The 8,947-nt window shown below is 41.5% G+C and overlaps 1 long non-coding RNA gene across 3 annotated transcripts in view; it reads right to left on the minus strand.

Annotated features, from left to right (window-relative positions):
- Window positions 1-7,778, minus strand: part of LOC106082604 (uncharacterized) — a 43,687-nt gene extending 35,909 nt beyond the window's left edge. For 2 of the 3 annotated variants that reach the window (XR_009398574.1, XR_001220527.2), the window contains exon 1: window positions 7,160-7,777. This is a non-coding gene — a long non-coding RNA (uncharacterized LOC106082604). Of the gene's footprint in view, window positions 1-7,159 lie in introns of all 3 variants that reach the window. The other variant, XR_009398573.1, reaches the window with a different exon arrangement.
- Between the last annotated feature and the right edge of the window lie 1,169 nt (window positions 7,779-8,947).

Genomic DNA, 8,947 nt, shown 5'->3' on the forward strand with positions numbered 1-8,947 from the left:
AAACCGCCAAAGATATTCACGTGATTCCTTTTGTATTTTATGCACACATATGCTGGCATAATTTGTGTGAAGTATGAAGTTTATAGCTTTAAAATTGACGGAGTTATTAAAAAAACACTGAAAAAAACCAAGGCCAAATTTTCATATTTTAAAATTAAACAATTCATAACTCCTTAACAGTACACGATGGCATGGTACTTTATGCATAAGTTTTTTAGATCTTGTCAAGCTCTTTCTCTAGAGTCCTAAATCATGTAAATCGGTTGAGTAGATCAAAAGTTATGGCCCCCAGAAGCTTGGAGAAGTCAAAAGTGGTCAACTTTGACACCCTGTAGCTCACCCTGTATTAAAGATATGGACCAACAACAGCACTTTTCTGAAAGCCTATGTCCTCCTCTACAAATGTCTAGAACATTTTGTATGGCTAAAATCAACAGATAAAAAGTTGTAGACTTATTTCCAATTTTTTTGCCATTTGGCCCACTGTGCAGCGTCGATCTCAATGTTTTCTTCTCCAAGCACATTTCTCTCTGAAAATGTTGCCACATTTTCATGAAAATTCGTTACGATGCCAACAATTTTCAGAGAATTTTGCTTAAAATATGGTAAACAACATGAAAAAAATTGTGTGTTTACCAAATTGCTAATTTTTGTGTGATAAATTTACAAAAAATATACAAAATCTTTTAAGTGATAAAATTGCAATTCAGTTTAAATTCATTTTTGTATACGTCGAAGTTATTAAAAATTGTAAAAACTATAATAAGTAAACAACCTCTTCATCACCAGTCTGTCGACTCTGACTCTTGGTTAGGTTTAAACTCTTATTTGACATGCCAGCTTCGTCGATCAATGTCAGTTGCTGTTATTTGTTTTCTTTCCCGTTAGTTTTTCTCGCCACTACCATTGGTCATTGTATCTGTAGCAGGCATTGGCAAAGGTGCTCTTTTGAATGTTTGTGCTCATCAGCTTATGCTCTTTTGGTGGATGCTTGCTCTCTTTACACACGCAGAAATATAAACAAACTACGCTTTGTGCCAGAAAACACTGTTACGTTCAAATTACAATGATATAAGACACGGTTGCTCACCAACAAGCAAATATTTAAAACAATATTTTTCAAAAAATCCTTAATCAGTAAAGCTATAAGTAACAACAAAAACAAAACTTACTTCAAATCAAGTTGAATAAAATCGCTTTTTTTTGAAAAATTTTATCAATTGTCGCTTTGCACGTGAAATATCATGTTATAATTGTATTAACGCACACATAGCCAAAAAGCAGCACCCATGTTTGATCTGTAGTGTCTTTGTTGGTCTGCCAACAGTAGTCTTCTTCATACGTTCATTTGTTAGGCCACCACCGTCGTTCATTGTATGGGTGCCTTCATTTGCCTGCTAGCAGTTCCACCACCAGCGTTTTTTCGACCCTCTCCTCTGGTATGCCATCCGCATCACCTCCGTCATCAATAATTACTTCGCATTAGATCGGTCTCGCTCGGACACACCCCTCTGCCGTCTGCAGGGACAGCCAACAGCCGCAGAATAATCTCATTCTTTGTTCCTGTCGTTGCCAAGCCAAGTTTGCAACACCACCTACGCAACTGCTTCAGTGTACAAGCCTTTACTTTTGAGTCATCCATTGCTATGTACACTAGGTAGAGAAAAAAGTCTATTTTTCTTCTTACAAAGAGTCTGTTTTGTAGCGCAAAGTTTTTTTTTCTTTAAACATAAGGTTCTCTTTCTTTTGTAACGCACAAAAAATTTGTCCTTTTCTCCTTCTTGTGGTTTTTTCTCTTTTTTATGGGCAATCTTACTTTTGAAATTATATTCTTGAAATAGCATATTCAAATCAAACAACCGCTGCCTTTCATTGATTAACCAAGGCTGACTTCTTTATTTCTATATCTATGGTTACAAACCTAAAAGACAAAGCTACTTACAAATACTTACAAAACTGAAACTATGGGTACTTATACGGTATATACATGTACACGAAATGTAGTGAAGAGAGCAAATATATACGCACAATATTATGGTTGCTTACATACTAGTTTACATACATACAAACTAAATATCGCGAAAAGGGTAGGTTAGGTTGAAAAGAGGGTGCAGATATTATTCCGCCCCATGCTATTATGGACATAACTCTAAGCTAGTAATCGGCTTGTTGTGCGCTCTAAAAACTATAAAGTAACCTCTAAAAAGAAAATATTAAGTTAAGAATTCCGTGCTACTTATAAAATCCTTATTGTTTTCAATACCACTCCCCTAAGTTGGTTCATGTCTGATATTGTGTCTCCACCTAAGTACCGGTATCTATTGGACGCGAAAGCCGGGCAATGACAAAGAAAATGCCCCAACGTCTCATCATCTTCCCCGCATGCCCTACACTTGCTATCACTTACCGCTCCGATTTTATATAAGTGAGCTCGTAGTCCTATGTGTCACGGTATGATACCAATAGCTACACTGACCTCCTTCTTGCTTCCTTTCAGTAATAACCTCGTCTTCTCACGTTCTGGATCCCCCCATAGGATTTTCACCGTCCTACCGACCGTTTCGCTGTTCCACAATGTTGCATGCCCACTCCCTTAACTCGGACTGCGTCGACCCGAAAAGCTTCGGGTTAACCAAGTTTATTGACGGCAGTCCTCTGGCCTTCACCACCAAATCGTCTGCTTTTTCATTTCCCCTTACTCTGTTATGGCCCGGCACCCAAACGATGCGTATTTTCCCATCCTCAGAGAAGGCGTTAATCTCCTTCTTACACAGCAAGACTATTCATGGCCTTACCGTCCTGGTTGTTATCGCCTTATGGCAATTTTACTGTCGGTAAAGATGATCACAATCGACGTCCTCGCGTTAGCACCACACCACTTCACGTATTCCGTGTTCGCCCGGATCAGGTAGTCTAAAACAGATCTCAGCCCCTGGGTTCTCAATGTAAACCCCCAGGCCCACTCTCTCCTCTATCTTTGATCCATCCGTGTAATATGATCTTCCAGATGGCAATACTAGGGTTCCGTCAATCCAAGAGTTTGCCGCTGGGAGCAGTACCTCGCACTCGACATCAAGGTTCATCTCAGGTATCCGATCGGAAACCTCTTCCCTTCTTTCCAGGTTTCCTATCGTTGCCTCGATTATACCGCGATGGTATGTGCTGTTCCCATCCTCAATCCATTCTCCCATCGCCTTAAGTCTCATAGCCGCAGTGGCTGCCTCACATTTAATCTGTATGTCAATGGGTCGGATATCTGGAATAGTCTCCAGTGTCCTAGTGGGCGTGGTCCTCATCGCTCCGCCTATTTCAAGACAACATGTTCACTGAACCTGTTATATGATCCTTATGTTGCACTTTTTCTCAATAGCAGTCCACCAAACTACTGAGGCGTAAGTAAGTATTGATCTAATCCAAAGCCAGTGGATTCAGGGCCCATTTCGAGCCTACGGCCCGTCTACATAGTGTCCAACATCTGTGAGCATTCTCAGTACGCTCCTGAATGTGACACTTCCAATTAAGTTTTCTGTCCAAGATCACACGTAAAAATTTGACCTTGTCAGATATCGAAATCGTTTATTGAGGAAACGTGGGGCGTTAAATTCGCCTACCTTCGTCTTCCTCGTGAACAGGCATATTTCAGTCTTCTCTGGGTTAAGATTGAGACCTCTGGGTCTAGTCCAGTCATTTGCCATATGCAAGACCCTTGCGGCCCTTCTGCATAGCTCGTTCGGATCCTTATCTCTTATAAGTATTATAACATCGTCTGCGTAGCAAACGGGTTCAAATCCCTCCTCAGTCAGCATCCGTAATAGGTAATTTATGGTGGTCACCCATAGGAGTGGCGGTAAAATGCGCCCCTGTGGCTTGCCCTGTGCCATTTTCTCCCTTTATATTTATGCCATGCGACACACAATTTATCCACCTTTTCCTTAGCATATGGTTTATCCAGTCTCTAAGGACCGGGTCCACCCGACATTGGTCTAAGGATTGAATCAGTGTGTTGGTCCGCACATTGATAAAAGCATCGTCGATGTCAGTGCATACCGCCAGTGTGTACGTTTCGGCATCGAAGCATACTTCCATTTTATGCACAACCTCGTGCAGGGCAGTCTCCTCCGACCTTCCCTTGATATAAGCATGCTTTTTGTATTTGAGCAGTTCGCTGGATGTCCTACTCTGTATCATGGTGTCCACAATGCGTTGAATGGTTTTGAATGGAAAGGACGTAAGGCTTATTGGGCTTTTGTTTCACATAACTTGCCTTGCCGGGTTTGGGTATAAACACCACCCTTGCCTCCTTGATGGCTTTGAAAATATTGGACAAGTGGGGCGCCAGATAATCCTTCTGTAGTAAGGCCGTAAATATTCCATCAGGTCCGGGTGACTTAAATGGTTTGAATCTCCTCCTCTTTCACCATAAATTCCGTACTTATAAGCCTTCAATCAACATCATTATTCCAAGATTCCGGTGTCTCCGTGAGTCCCGTCGTATCGTGTCAAAAAGGGTTTTGCAACAAAGGCGTCAACATGTCCGTCGTTGTCTCTGCTCTCACTCCCATATCGTCTACTAAAGTTTCAGTTTGGATATGGATTTTTGAGAGACTTTTCTATCTTGGCGGCTTCATTAACGCTATCGACCAGGTCGCAGAAAATCTTCCAAGAGGCACGTTTTGCCGCTGTGATAATCTTATTGTATTCCTTGAGCCGTGTGTAATACACACATATACTTCCGCTTTTTTACGACGTGCGCTGTTAAAAAGTCTGCGAACCTCTTTCCCAATATTGGGAATCTCCCCGATCGTCCAGGGTTTTTCTTGGACTGGTTTCCTTTTCAGAAGAGGACCGCTATCTTCGTAAGATCCCATAAGTTCAGTCGTAATCCTGTTGACATTTTCGTCAATGTCTTCAATGCTTGAACAATCTAAATTATCTTGCCCAAGTCTTCTTCTGAGTAGTCTTCGGAATTTTGTCCAGTTGGTTATCAACTTTTTCCGGAAGCTTATCGGATTTGGCACTGGCCGATTAATTCTAAACCTAATGTAGCGATGGTCAAAGAAAGAATGTTTTAAGGAGATCCTCCAATCATGAACCTTATCGATTAGATTTTCCGAACAAATCGTCATATCTTATACCTTCTCCCTAATCATAACAAAGGTAGAGGTGTTACCAACATTAAGTGTTATTAGGTCATTAGTGTTAAAGAACTCTGCCAGGGCTTGGCCCCGTTTTTTTCTGTTGGTGCCACCTCACCTTCCGTTGCAGCACCGACGTGGGTGGCGGAGTCGGAGAGTCGAAAGGCAGGTAAAGTGATGCCAGGTTTGCTCCACCGTGCCCCTGTCTCACCACTGTTGCATCCGACTTTGACATCTCAGGGGAAAATAAATAATTTTAATTTTTATGACAAATAACGCATGTCCTCGGCCGAGTACCAGTGTTAGCATAGAATAATTTGTAGTTGATATGGCTCAGCCCATTAACTTTGTTCCGGGTCGTCCATTTCTCTTAAATAAAGGCAATACTCACTCTCTCCGTGGAAGTATTTCGCTCTTTTATGGGCCAAACATTTAATGAGATCTTTCCCAGCCAAATTTTTGAAACGTCATGGAAAATTTTCATAAGGGAAAACTGCACTTTATGTGTATCAAATTAAAGGCATTGTCAAGTAGACTACAAATATGGAAAATTAAAATTTTGCCCATGAACATTCCACTAAGGAACAGGGGCAAACTTTCCATTTATCAATGAGTGCTGTCCGATTCAAGTTTAAGCTCAATGCTAAGGGGCCTCCTTTTTATAGCCGAGTCCGAGCAGCGTGCCGCAGTGCGACACCTCTTTGGAGAGAAGTTTACATGGCATAGTTCCTCACAAATGTTGCCAGCATTAGGAGGGGAAAACCACCGCTGAAATTTTTTTATTTTTCTTTATTTAAGAGATTAATTTGAGCATTATATCACGAAAATCGTAAAATAAGTCCGAAAATATAAATCCTTTAGTTTAGGTTAGGTTGAAAAGGGGGTGCGGATATTAATCCGGATCGTGCCATTCTCAGCGAAGGCGTTAAATTCCTTCTAACATTCCAAGACTGTTCGTGATTTTACCGTCCTGGTTGTTATTGCCCTTATGTCCTATTTGCTGTCCGTAAAGATGTTCACACTCGAAGTCTTCACGTGAACACCACACCAGCTCATGCATTCAGTGAGCGCCCGAATCTTCGCCTGCAGGACCGTATTATGTTGGTGTTGTTGTTGTAGTCTCATTTGCATGTGGAGGTGGCGATCTTCGTAAAGCTCTTATAAGCGAGCAGGCTCGTTCCGGTCTATAACGACCGATCGCCGATGATGGCCATTGGTCATTTAAAGGCACCAATAATTCGCCTTATCACATCGAGCATCATAGGCACTCAGTATTTAAGCAAGAGCCGGTGCCATTCGGCCTCTCACTGAGACTCTTCACTCGATACCGCTGATTATCCGCGACTGCAGTTGCAGCTGCTCTGGATGGAGAATTCCACTATTCGCAATTTATGGACGCGCCTGGTAGCACCCAGCTATGCTTCTCGTGATAACGAATTATGGTCAGACAGTCCAAAGCAGATCTCAGTCCCTGGGTTCTCAATATAGACCCCTAGGTCCACTCTGTTCTTTGATCCATCCGTGTAACATGATCTTTCAGATGGGAAAACTAGGGTTCCGTCAATGCAAGACTGCACCGCTGGCAGCATTGCCCCGCACTCGACCTCAAGTGTCGTCTCAGGTATTGTAACGACCTGGCATAGGTCACATCTTCTAAGTACCGGTTGCTACCTTTGTATCCGGCCGTGCTCAGGGAAATGGGGTGGTGATCTTGGTCTTAGAAGATGCGTTAGGGCCTATTACAAAAACCAAAAGTTAGGTAGCATAAACCCTGATGAATAATGACGGCACTTAACGATAAAATAATAAAAAACACAAAACAAACGATAAATTGGAAGTCTTCGAGTAAAAGAGGACTAAGATGTAATTTTCCCCTTTGTTCATTACCCTCCCACCTATGTTATCCTATTTAGATGTCATTGGATAACCCTTGTCGATTGCGCTACTTCCGTGTTCTTTTTTTAAATGAATACTTTAAGTGGAGTGGAAACCTTTCGACTGATTAAATGTGAAGAAAAACTCACCTTTAGATCCTTGAAGTTGACCGCAGGCCTGTTGTCGCATCTTGATCCAAACAAAAACTGCAAAATTTTCACTCTACCAGGATTAAATTTAAATTAAATATGAATGATTTGTGTGCTTAGAAATAGATTCTTCTTTTTTTTTTTTGGCAAATCCACAATTATTTAAACCTTGCCGCTGTCCTTATTAGAGTATGTTTATTGAATTATTTGACGTTGACCATTTGGTGTAATGTGGGAACTTGACCAATGCCTCGGGCGTTATCGCTTCAATTTCACAAATGAACCAGAAATGGATTCCTGTGACCACACATTAAAATGAGGAATAAAGGGTTTGATGTACCATCGTTTTGAACATGACAGCAATAAGCAAATTTAAAAAAAAAACTTATTTTTTCACGGTTCAGGTCACTTCGGAATGCGATAGACTCCTTAGAATTTCAATGTTGGCGGACCAGTTGTCCTTAATAACCAAAAGTAAATTTAATCCTTTCGACTCACGGAACCAGAACGCAGATTAAATAGCCAATCGTGTATATCTTTTTGTGTTTTCAAAGAGAAAAAAAACGTCTGTCTTCTTTAAAATTTCAAATTCCAATCTCTTTCAAACAAAATTTTCTTCAATATCTTTTTTTTTGAATTTTTTTTCTAGGCCGCCTTCATTGAAAATTAAAACCTTTCGAAACCACTCGATTTCTATAGTTCTCCTATAACTTAATCCGCCTCACAGTATCCTGCGGAAACATCGTCCATTCCTCCCAGATTCCTATCATCGCTTCGATTATACCACGATGGTATGAGCTTCTCCTATCCCCAATCCATTCTCCCATCGCTTAAGTCTCATAGCCGCAGTGGCTGCCTCGCACTTAATCTGTATGTCCATGGGTCAGATATCTAGAATAGTCTCCAGTGCCCTAGTAGGCGTGGTCTCCATCGCTCCGCCTATGCCAAGACAACATGATCTCTGAACCTGTTGTATTATCCTTATGTTCCACTATTTCTCCATCGCAGTCCACGAAACTACTGAGGCGTTAGTAAGTATAGGTCTAATCACGCCCCTGTAGAGCCAGTGGACTATTCTCGGATTCAGGCCACATTTCGAGCCTACGGCACGCCTACATAGTGCCTTCTCAGTAGGCTCCTGAATGTGACACTTCCAATTGAGTTTCCTGTCCAGGATCACACCTAAGTATTTGACCTTGTCAGATATCGAAATCGTCTTATTGAGGAAACGTGGTGGACAAGGGTTTTTGAGGGGAAACTTTTTTATCTTGGCGGATATCGACCTGTTCGGAGAAAAGCTTCCTGGAGGCACCTTTTGCCACTCTGGTAATATTATTGTGTTCCTTGAGCCGTGTGTAATACACATCCCATTAAACTTCCGTTTTATACGACATACTCTGTTAAAAGTCTTCGGACCTCTTTCCCAATATTGCGAATCTCCCTGGTCATCCTGGTTTTTTCTTAGACTGATTTCCTTTCCCGAAGAGGACCACTATTTTCGAAAGACTCCACTAGTGTAGTCGTAATCCGGTTGACATTTTCCTCAATCTCTTCTATGCTTGGACAATCTAAATTATCTTGCCCAAGTCTTCTTCTAAGTAGCCTTCCAAATTTTTTCCAGTTGGGTTTCAACTTATTCCGGAAGCTTATCGGATTCGGCGCTGGCCGTGCTATTCTAAACCTAATGTAGTGATGGTCAGAGAAAGAGTGTTCTATGGAGACCCTCTAATCCTGAACCTCATCGATTAGATTTTCCGAACATATCGTCCTATCTAATACCTCCTCCCT

Source organism: Stomoxys calcitrans, chromosome 5 (genome assembly GCF_963082655.1).
Source record: "Stomoxys calcitrans chromosome 5, idStoCalc2.1, whole genome shotgun sequence".
NCBI lineage: Eukaryota > Metazoa > Arthropoda > Insecta > Diptera > Muscidae > Stomoxys > Stomoxys calcitrans.